At 49.2% G+C, this 11,566-nt stretch overlaps 3 non-coding genes and 1 pseudogene across 3 annotated transcripts; all 4 read right to left on the reverse strand.

The window, feature by feature from the left end:
• Positions 1-2,406: 2,406 nt before the first annotated feature.
• On the reverse strand, positions 2,407-2,480 carry TRNAN-GUU (transfer RNA asparagine (anticodon GUU)). Its single transcript has one exon. It is a non-coding gene; the product is annotated as a tRNA-Asn (tRNA).
• Positions 2,481-5,275: 2,795 nt separating this feature from the next.
• Positions 5,276-5,347, reverse strand: TRNAE-UUC (transfer RNA glutamic acid (anticodon UUC)). The gene has a single exon. It is a non-coding gene; the product is annotated as a tRNA-Glu (tRNA).
• Positions 5,326-6,015, reverse strand: LOC126963775 (uncharacterized; annotated as a pseudogene).
• A 3,903-nt stretch (positions 6,016-9,918) lies between these two features.
• TRNAG-CCC (transfer RNA glycine (anticodon CCC)) lies at positions 9,919-9,989 on the reverse strand. The gene has a single exon. It is a non-coding gene; the product is annotated as a tRNA-Gly (tRNA).
• Between the last annotated feature and the right edge of the window lie 1,577 nt (positions 9,990-11,566).

Consider the following 11,566-nt stretch of genomic DNA (forward strand, 5'->3'; position numbering starts at 1 on the left):
TGCATGATTGTGAAAAGAGTAGCTGACTAGTGCCAGGGAAAGAACCACCTAAGAAAATCATGGAACTGTGTCTGGTACTCACACGGTGCAGAAAACAGTATCCGTTCGCACCATCCAGACTGGAATTATTCCTAATTCTTAATGCTTTCGTAATGGGATATAATCAGCCTGGGACTGAGCACTACTTCTGAACCACGTAAAAGTTCATAAAAGCAGATCCAAAAGGGTCCAACTGTTTACAGGTCACTTAAGTGCACCCCAGAAAAAATTCAAGACAATTTGTAGGAATTATAAAATATAACTTCCTGCTGGCAAGGGAAAAAAAGAAATTTAAAAATAGCTAGTAGGCAAGAAGGTAAACTTCACAATGTCCAGTATCCAATTAAAGAATACCAAGTATGCAAAGAGCCAGGAAACGATAACCCATAAAGAGGGGAAATAATCAGTTAATCAAAATTGAACCAGACCTAACATGATGTTAGAATTAACAGAGAGGACAGCCAGGCGTGGTGGCTCAGGCCTGTAATCTCAGCACTTTGGGAAGCTGAGGCAGGCGGATCACCTGAGGTCAGGAGTTCGAGACCAGCCTGGTCAGCATGGTGAAACCCTTTCTCCAGTAAAAACACAAAAATTAGCCAGGCATGGTGGTGCATGGCTGTAATCCCAGCTACTCGGGAGACAGAGGCAGGAGAATTGCTTGAGCTAGGGGGGCAGATGTTGTGGTGAGCTGAGATCGCAGCATTGCACTCCAGCCTGGAAAGAATAGTGAGACTCCGTCCTAAAAAAAAAAAAAAAAAAAAAAAAAAAAAAAAAAGAACACAGAGGACTTTAAAACAGTTATTATGACAATATTTTGTGGGTCCAAAGAATCAAGCAGAGGTATCGAACATATAAAAATGGTCGGAATCAAACTTTAGAGATTAAAAACAATAACACCTGAGATAATAAATTGACTGGATGCAATTAATAGCAGATTAGACACTGCAGAAAAAAAGATTAAGAAACACAAAGCCACGAATTATTGAAACATCTAAAATACAACTCATCAACTCATGGAAACAATTTTTTGTTTTTTGAGACGGAGTCTCACTCTGTCACCCAGGCTGGAGTGCAGTGGCGCGATCTCAGCTCACTGCAAGCTCAGCCTCCCAGGTTCACACCATTCTCCTGCCTCAGCCTCCTGAGTAGCTGAGACTACAGGCGCCCGCCACCAGGCCTGGCTAATTTTTTGTATTTTTAGTAGAGACAGCGTTTCACTGTGTTAGCTAGGATGGTCTCAATCTCCTGACCTCGTGATCCACCCGCCTCAGCCTCCCAAAGTGTTGGGATTACAGGCGTGAGCCACCGCGTAAAAAAAAACAAAAACAAAAAAAAAAAAATTTTTTTTTTTCCCAGAGCATCAGTGAATGATAGTGCAAGTTTAAGACATCTCATAGGCAAGTTAAAGGAGTCCTCCAGACAGAAGGAAACTGACACCGGAAGAAAATCTGGATGTACACACAAACACACACACACACACAAACCCACTAGAAATGACATCTACATAGGCAAATATATAATTTTAACATCTGACTGTTTAGCCAGGCGTGGTGGCTCATGCCTGTAATCCCACCACTTTGGGAGGCCGAGGCGGGCAGGGATCATTTCAGGTCAGGAGTTGGAGACCAGCTTGGCCAATATGGTGAACCCCCTTCTCTACTAAAAGTACAAAAGTTAGTCAGGTGTGGTGACCCATGCCTGTAATCTCTGCTACTCAGGAGTCTGAGTCAGGAGAATCGCTTGAACCCGGGAAGCAGAGGTTGCAGTGAGCCAAGATTGTGCCCCTGCACTCCAGCCTGTCTGATAGAGCAAGACTTATCTTACAAACAACAAACAAACAAACAAAACAAAAACACATCTGACTCTTTAAACAAAAGTAATAAAGATGGATTGGAAGGTTTATAACACGTGTAAAGTAAAATGCATGACAACAGCATAAAGGCAGGGAGAGGAGTAATGTGAAGAGGTATGATGCCACTTGAAGGAGACTGTGATGGGTTAATTTTTGTGGAAAGCAAGGCAAAATTTTTGAGGTTTCTCTCTTCATATACTTTCAGGTTCCCATGCATACAACCTAGTTTGTTCTGGAGGGATCGTATTTTCTAGGAGGCTCAGAGGGGAACCTTCTGCTTTGTGTCCTCATGGAATGCACATGACACAAGCGACTGGTCTTTCACTTTTAAATACAGTGCAAGGCCTGAGGAGAAATAACTGCAATTTATTATTATTATTCTAATGAGATGGGATTCTCACTGGTCTTGAACTTCTGAGTTCAAGTGAGGCTTCTCCTACCTTGGTCTCTCAAAGTGTTGAGATTAATAAGCCTGAGCCACCGCGCCTGGCCACAACTGCCAACATTTAAAATCACGTCCCTGGGTGGGCTCGAACCACCAACCTTTCGGTTAACAGCCGAACGCGCTCACCGATTGCGCCACAGAGACAACGTCCGTTGGACGATTTCATCTCACCATAGATTAAGCAATCACTGAAGTTTAACGGTTGCTGTTCGCTCTCTGCAGGAAAAGTGTGCAGACAACAAAGCTTCAGAAAACCGGAGAGGCTGAGTCGACTCATTGTGTTGTTGCACTTTAGAAACGCGCGCATTGCATCCCTCTGAAGCCAGAAGGGCGGCCGAATGGCCTTCACCCTGCGTTGACCCTCGCCTACTTCAGAAGCCAGTGCCTCTGAAAATACCTGGATCAGCGACCCGAGCCTGGGCCTGATAGGGCCCCGGGGAAGTTGAAGGCCCCGACGGCTCTCATGATAGCTGTCTTTTTGCGCCGCCTTCAGGCAATCATCTGTTCCGCTTGCTCTCCCCTCACTCAACTCGGCTTCAGTAGATGGGGTTGGTGGGGCGGGAGCGGGCAAGAGGCGGGGGATTCAAAAGGCAAAAAGTGAAAAAGAGGAGGGAGAAGCAGGGGAGACCAGGACGAGACAATGGGACAGCCCAGGATGCCCGTATAGAGGGCACCGGCTGGATGCAGAGAAGATGGGACATGCATCAGAATGGAGAGCGGGAAACGGGAAGAACACGTGAGAAAATCAGGAGAACTTGTAGCTGCCCAAGAATAAAGAAGTAAAAATCGCATAATGTTTTTACATTAAAAAAAAAATCGGGGGACCAGGCGAGGTGGCTCACGCCTGTAATCCCAGCACTTTGGGAGGCTGAAGTGCGTGGATCAGTCACTTCAAGTTAGGAGTTCAAGACCAGCCGGGCCAACATGGTGAAAGCCCGTCTCTACGAAAAATACAAAAATTAGCTGGGCTTCGTGGCGCAAGCTTGTAGTGCCAGCTACTAGGGAGGCTGAGGCAGGACAATCGCTTGAACCTGAGAGGCTGAGGTAGCAGTGAGCCGAGATCGCGCCACTGCACTCCAGCCTGGGCAACAAAGTGAAATTCTGTCTCTCAAACAAACATATAAATAAATAAAAGAGGGGTGGGGAAGCAAAACGACGAGCAGTAAGTGTGGGGCGCACTGGGATTCTATAGTGGTTAATACTCTGCGTTGTACCTGCAGCAACCTCTGTTCCAGTCCGAATCCTGCTACAGTCAGACTCTATCTTGGACCCACTGGGGCGAACCCACGTGTCTTCTGGTTTGCTTTTAATTCCTGCACCAGCTGCGGTCTTTATCTGCAGCCAGAAAGCCAGAAAGCAGGGTTTACCGCTGGCCCCACAGCGCCATACTGTCTGGGGAAAAGAAGGAAACCCAATAGTACACAAACAACGGCCCAAAGAGGAACCTTCCGAGGTGCCCTATGCCTCACCGTTTAGCAGAAAATATCAAGCAACTCTCAACCTAGCTGGTCTGTAGCTTCCACGAATAAAATAATGTATTGCAGTCTTTCTGGTTGAGATATTTCAAATATTTGGTGGAGCTTTTAATGAGAGAGAGAGACTCGAGTGTGGAAGAAAAAAATGACGGGGTGTGAGGATGAGGCGACTTCAGGACAGGGAAAAAAAAAAGACAAGGAAGCCACGTAAACGTTCTAGGGTGGGCGTTTTAGGGTGGGCGTGAGGCGATGTCAGTCTTGAATCCCGTTATGTTAGGTAAAGAGCGCCGCCCTCTTCTAGCACAAACACCGTTTCCCACATTGAGGAAATCACAGGATCAGCAACTCTAGAGCGCGATGAAGAAGCTTCACTCTGGGACAACCCCCTTCGTGACCACGGTCTCTCCCCCGCCAGGTAAGTGGGAATTAGCCCATGCCCTGCCGGGACAGCACAGCCCTCTCGCCCGGGCCGGACGCTCAGGGTCAACACCCTCCCCACTGCCGCCCCTCGCCATTCTTCCAAACCGCTCTCCGCCAAAGATTCCACCGACAGTCACCCCACACGACAACCCAGGCCGCCTTTCAGCAGCGGCTCCCGCCCCGCAGCCACCGCGCCCTCTCACCCGCGCGGTTCTGCCCGCCGCCTCTGCCCAGTCTGTGCACTTCACCTCCCTGGCTCCCGCTTCCCCCTGAGCTTACAGTGGACGCGCGGTTCTCCGAACCCCTCTTGCGAGCACTGAATGGAAAAGGGGAGCGTGCGCAAGTTCTTGGTAGAGTGTAGACATTGTGGGATTTGACTGTTTTACCGTTGCTTCGACGTCCTAGTGCTGATTTCTACACCTGTCTTCTGCTTAGGGCACCGGCAACAGTTTTCCATTTGTGCCTACTCCACCTGCTGTCGTTGTTGGGTCAGCGAACATCGCCTCCCTCTACCGCTCAATCAGCAAACCGGACCGCCCTCGAGGACCTCACCCGCCGCTCACCTGCCTCCCAACTTCGCGGGCATCGCCTCCGGTCGCCTCTTCCGAAGGCCTAACGAGCACGTTAGCTGCGAATGAAGGTGAGGAGGCTCCGCTGACTGGCCAGTGCCCGTGTCCAGGGCTTGCACAAAAGCTAGACTTGGCTTGGCCTCTCTCTTAGTTATTCGCAGCCCAGCCCGTTAGGCGCCTCCAGAGCGGCTACGGCAAAGAAAGAGGGCTTATTGGGTGCAGCTCCATGGGGGCTGGCATCTCTGAACGGCTGTGTACACTTGAGCGAGACGCTCAGTCGCTTTCTAAAGCCGCTTCTGCGGATGACGGACACGGAGATAAATATGAGCGGTGTGCCATGAGAGGTGGTCTACCAGGACTTGCGCTTCTTCGCCTGGGTTTGCCCTTCGCTGCGGAGAGGGCTCTGCATCCAGTCCTTGGAGCTCACCGCGTAGTAAAGGAAGATTCCTGCGGGAGGGCGGCCAGTGCAAAACAATTCCCTGACCGGGAATCGAACCCGGGCCGCGGCGGTGAAAGCGCCGAATCCTAGCCACTAGACCACCAGGGACACATGGGAGGGTTCTTGCTCTCCCATCTTTGCTCTGAAGCCACAGTTTCCCTGTGCTCTGGGAGGACTTGGGCCTTGTGAGGGTCGCTCTTTACTCCTGGAGTCGTCTCACAAGGCTCTTCCCTCCCTGCTTTCTTCAAAACAGAGAGCCTGCAGGCGACACACCGAGGGCTCCGAGACGGACATCAAAGCCAGGAGTCCCAAGTCCTGCAGCGAGTTGCAGCGACCTGGCCGCAGCTCACCACTGAACTAGAGATGCGCCTTTGCGAGGAGGCAGTAAGTGACCAGACGGTCGCGGGTCGCCAGGTCCGGAGCCGCGCACCAGATTGCCAGGAGGCGGCGGGAGCCGGGAGGTGCCGGGGGTGAGACGGGGGCACCCTCTGCATCATAAAGGACCCAGAACCTGGCACCCTCAACATCATAAGGAATCAGACGGATGCGGAAACCGAGACGGGCTGGATGGGAAAGTCTTTCCAGGAAGGCTCCGGGGCCCTCAGCTGGTCTCCGACCTTCCCCTGCAACCTGTGACACCTGCCATTTTCCCATCTTCGGCGAAGGCAACGCCACCGTTGCGTTTGCTCCGGACAAAACTTCCAGAGTTGCCTCTGACGCTGGAGTTTTATCCTCAGATCCGAGATCCAATTGGTCACCCATTCGTGAGTTCCCATCGGCCAAGTGCGTGGGCATTGATCTACACGCGAGTTTCTCCTCCTCGGCCGAATGGCTACTTCGGGGCGGGGGAGGGGCCCTCCCGCGGTGGATTGTAAGGTGTTTAGCAGCATCCGTCCCTCGGCTGACTAGATACAAGCCGGGGGTTAACATTGTCCCTCCCCGCTTCCCCCAGTCGTGGCCTAGTGTCCCAGCGAGGATGGGAGAGGCGTGTAAGGGCGAAGTTGCCTCCTCTTGAGAACCATTGCTGCGGGTTGCCGTGCTCTCTGAACTTGTGCAGAGGACTCTCCAGATGAAGGCTCAGGGCTCCATCCAGCTCGAGACACCCTCGCTCCCCGGCACAGTCGGACCTTAGGATCGGAGGCTTTTAACATCTCCAAATCATGAGATTGGAAACCTTTAGGTCTTTTCTTCCGTTCTGTCCTCCAAATCCGCCACTTCCGAGCCTGTTGACCAGGGCCAGCCAGGCAGAGGGCTGGGTTCGCTCAACGAGGCTCCTCTCGCCCGTCCTGGAGCTTCAGGCCTCTTTCGGTTGTAGAGAAGTCTTATGGGCCACTTCCTTCGGCATCCCCGGGGGCAGGTGCGCGGTGCGTGGGGAAGAACAGGGTTTGACTGCGGTTCTCGACCCCCGGCGCCGAACCTCCACCGCGGTGCGCGCGCTTTTCCAGGCTCCTGTTGGTCCCACTCGCCAAGAGTTAGGTCTCGGGTCAGCCTGAGCTCCGGAGACGCCCAGGCCCGGAAGGACACGTAGGGGAAACCGGCTGTTCACTTCGGTCCTTTCCCTTTTCTGATGGGAAAGAGAGGCGGTGTCCTGTCCTGTCCTGTTGGGTAGGCGGAAGAGAGATCACAGGGAGGACAAGAAAAATCCTGTGTGGTTTCAGGATCTAAAGTTACCAGAAAGTCGACCTAACCTCCTCGGGAGGTCCTCCGGGTCCTCCGAAGGTGAATCGAGTTTCTGTCTCCAGTTTGCCAAGGCGGACAAAGTCGACACAATGGGCCTGTCCACTATCTTCTTTCATATGCACAAAAAGTCAGCTCTTCCTGTTTCTAACTGGCAACATCCTGCCTGATGACCAGCTTAGCAAATTAGAGACCCTCCATGGGATTCCATCTCTGTGTCAGTTCGGCCTTCTATAACAATGTACCGTATGCTGGGTGACTAATTCACAACAGAAATTTATTTCTCACAGTTCTGGAGGTTGGTCCGACATCAAGGTGATAACATGGTAGGGTTATGGTGAGGGACTTTTTTTCTGGTTGTAGACTGCCACCTTCTCATTGTATCCTCAGGGGGCAGAAAGAGGGCGAGAGAGCTCCCCGGGGTCCCTTTTATAAGGGCATTAGTCCCATTCAGACTAATGGGATTAAATCCACACTCTGCGCTGAGTGTTGTGTATTTTTCGCATGTTCATCCTCCCAGCAGACAACTGGAGATGTATTGTCCCCAGAAGGTACAATAGAGAATCTTCTGTTACAAGTCAGCAAGCAGCATAGGTGAGTGAGAGCACGTGACCTGATGGAGCCTCAGGCACGTGTGGGAAGATGTAGATTGTCTAACTGGAGGCTGGGAGTCCCGGGTGCAGAAGGAGAAGCTTGGAGTGCAGCATTTGGTGGTATGTGTGTGGCAGTAGGCAAAAGAAAGAGACAACTAAGCCACTTGAAATACCTTGAGAATTCAAATTTAGAAAATTCCAGGGGAAGTATGCATGCAGGCGTTCATGAGATCCAGAAAACAGCTGCTGCATAACTGCATGTTGCAAGCAAGCCCTAAATTGCTGATTTTTAAACAGCCTGAAGCATTCACAAAGACAATTTATCAATCGTCTTAAGAGCAGAGGTGCACTAAAACCACTGTGCCCTGCAGCCCAGGATCCCAGTAAGTTCTTTAAGGACCATTTAAGGAAGATTTTTGGAGTTGTCCTTGGTAACCCTCAAGAATGTTTTGATTAGGAGTAGAATTTTAGATGTCATCAATTTAAAAATTAAAACTAAAACTCTGGAAGTCATAGAGAAAATTAAGAGAATACATTCACTATCCTGAGTAGAAAGATTTCTTATAGAACATAAGAGGCTTGGCTGGGCGCGGTGGCTCAAGCCTGTAATCCCAGCACTTCGGGAGGTCCAGACGGGCAGATCATGAGATCAGGAGATAGAGACCATCCTGGCTAACACGGTGAAACCCCGTCTTCAAACCCCGTCTCTACTAAAAAATACAAAAAAAAACCTAACCGGGCGTGGTGGCAGGCGCCTGTAGTCCCAGCTACTCGGGAGGCTGAGGCAGGAGAATGGCGTAAACTCGGGAGGCAGAGCTTGCAGGGAGCTGAGATCCGTCCACTGCACTGCAGCCTGGGCGACAGAGCAAGACTCCGTCTCAAAAAAAAAAAAAAAAAAAAAAAACAAAACCATGAGTCTTTAAAAATAAAGAAAAAAATTGGCAACATTTCATCAAATTAAATGTTTTGAGAAGTAAAATTAAAATCCGAAGCCACCCAACCAACTGGACAGACCCCTTCTTGGCCAGGGAGACCCCAGGGAAGTCTTGAATACTGAGTTCCTGGCCAGAATTTGGAAGCTCAGACCCCTGTCCTTATACTCTCTCCCTTTTGTGGTTTAGACACAACTGACCAGCATTATTGTTAAAATAGAGGTCATAAGACTGACAGAACAGACTCCTTACAGTAGTAAGATACCACATTATAAACAAGACCTGAGGCCATGCCAGGCAAGGTTAAGTCATGCACCCCTCAGTTTAAAGAATAAACTATGTTCTAATTGCCACAGGTTTTTTTTTTCTTCCTTTGTCTTCCTCTACCTAAACAAGCACAGGCCTTCAGATAAGCAATGCTGAAGCACTTGCAGCTCACCCATTACCATAAACTGACTGAGCCCTCCCAACACAAGCCATCACTACAGCTTTGATTGGACAAGACACTGATTTCAGTAACTTCCTCTTGGTAAGAGACCACTGGCTGTGGACTGGTTCTGGACAGTGCACAGAGGCTGTGCTCTTGATTGCCTTTGTGTCCCTGTTTCACCTTTTGAAGTACAGGACCTTATTATAATGTACTTAAATGTTGTCTCCACCCCAAAGTGAACAGGGGTTGCATGTAACAGTCATGTTTACTCAGCATGCATGCATGTTGAGGGAGTCTGGCTCTGTCGCCCAGGCTAGAATGCAGTAGCGTGATCTTGGCTCACTGAACCTCCGCCTCCTGGGTTCAAGCGAGTCTCCTGTTTCAACCTCCCAAGTAGCTGAAATAGCAGGTGCATGCCACCACGTTCGGCTAATTTTTGTATTTTTAGTAAAGACGGGATTACTCCATGTTAGCCAGGCTGGTCTTGAACTCTTGACCTCATGAGATCCATTCGCTTCGGCCTCAAGAAGTGTTGGAATTACAGGCATGAGCCACCGTGCCCCGCCAAATTTCAAGCCAACACCTGTTGACACACGTTACCACACACATAAACGGAATCACTCGAGGAACGCCGATGGGCCCACAAAACACGCGGAGGCGGCAGTGGCTGACGATGTTAGCAAATTCGGGTCAGTGTCTGGAGTACAGCCCTGAGGGTCCACTGTCCACCTCCGCACAAGGACCAGTCTCCACGCAGATTCTTCCAAACACACCTCCCTTTTCTTTGGGCTGCTGACGCCTCTTGGACCTCTGAGGTGACTGCCCCGCCCGCAGCTTCTCTGCTTCCAGGAGCTTCTCCGTAGTGGCTCAGCGGTAAGCCCAAGGTCCAGCAGGCGAATCAGGAACCTGATGGTTCTTTGTGATTGCAGGGATCCGCCTAGGGAATAGATGAAAGTAACAAGTACCAATATAAAAACCGTAGTCACTCAACATAAACACTTCGTGCTTACCGCTTTACTAAGTGGTTTACTTGAGTCCAACAGCTCTTGCACTGGCCGGGAATTGAACCCGGGTCTCCCGCGTGGGAGGCGAGAATTCTACCACTGAACCACCAGTGCCTCTCCTTAGCTGTGAACTAGAGGATAAAGAAGGAGTATCCACAAAGACTTAGCAACTGTTCCAAGCGGCTTTTTCTAGAGTCGACTAAAAGCTAACAAAGACATCCAAACCAAATGTTTTTATAGGAACTTCTACTAGACAAAGTTATAAATATCAAAGTCGTTCATCTGTCAGATCAAACTCTTCACTCTGAACAAGGTCTTTCTACCTGCATTACAAACTCCTACCATCAAACATCAGAAATTCATTCATGTTTCTTTCTTCTAATCCTAAATCTTCAATTGTCAACCTCAAACTGCTGCCTTACAGGTTCTGAGAAGGTAACCTAACTGGTAGTTTAGGGAATAAAGTTCAAATCCAGGGAGGAAATAAGAAGCAGAAGCAGAATTAGAAGAAAGACGAAATAAAAGGACAGAATCAAGGTAGAGATAATGAAGAAACAAAGCTTGGTCCACTGAGTTAGTCTTTTGTCGCTGGTTTTTTTTGGCAACAGAGTAATGATCGGTCTCATCATCATTATAATACTATTATTTGTCTGCTTGAAGATATATAAAGCATTTGAAGGAAAACTGATATAAAAAGATTAATAATGCTTGCAGTCAATGTTTCATTGTTTGGGAGAATCCAATTTCCTAAGTCAGTACGCTTTGATGTGTAAGGAGTAGACTAGTTTAAGGAAATATTGACCGTCAGAATATTAACATATTAGTCTTTTGATAAAGTTCAAATAGTAGACAGATTTCCTTCCTCAATTTTCCCTGGAGACATTAAACTGAAGAGAAAAATCCAGCATTTTCCCCACGTGTTGGGTCTGGGAGCCACTATGACTTTTTCTTTTTTTTTTTTTTTTTTTTTTTTTTTTTTTTTTGAGACAGAGTCTTGCTCTGTAGCCCAGGCTGGAGTGCAGTGGCCGGATCTCAGCTCACTGCAAGCTCCGCCTCCCGGGTTTACGCCATTCTCCTGCCTCAGCCTCCCGAGTAGCTGGGACTACAGGCGCCCGCCACTGCGCCCGGCTAGTTTTTTGTATTTTTTAGTAGAGACGGGGTTCCACCATGTTAGCCAGGATGGTCTAGATCTCCTGACCTCGTGATCCGCCCGTCTCGGCCTCCCAACGTGCCGGGATTACAGGCTTGAGCCACCGCGCCCGGCCGACTTTTTCAAAGATAGGAGCTGTGACATGGAATCATCCTTCTCTGGCTGAGATGCCAAGTTAGGTCCAGGCTGAGTCATAAACTTGAGCCCAACAAGAAAATCACCCTTCACGTTGACCTTGCCGAGCTTTGGCTGTTCTCTGTTCTTTGCCCAACACCCAAGACACACACCAGCTCTGGCCAACAAACCTTAACATATTATCTGTATCAACCAGAGCTACATTTATTCCCAAATCTCCTTCTAAAATATAAACCTGTACTTTCTACTCTCAACTTCTACATTTACAAAGGCCTCATATGCATCTCAGAGTCACAGATGCTAAAACATCACACCAGTAAGTTCTCTGTCAAAAAACTGGACTCCTGGCCTGGCACACTTGCTCATGCCTGTAATACTAGCACTTTGGGAGGTCAAGGTGGATGGA

The sequence above is a fragment of the Macaca thibetana genome, chromosome 1 (genome assembly GCF_024542745.1).
Source record: "Macaca thibetana thibetana isolate TM-01 chromosome 1, ASM2454274v1, whole genome shotgun sequence".
Taxonomy (NCBI): domain Eukaryota; kingdom Metazoa; phylum Chordata; class Mammalia; order Primates; family Cercopithecidae; genus Macaca; species Macaca thibetana.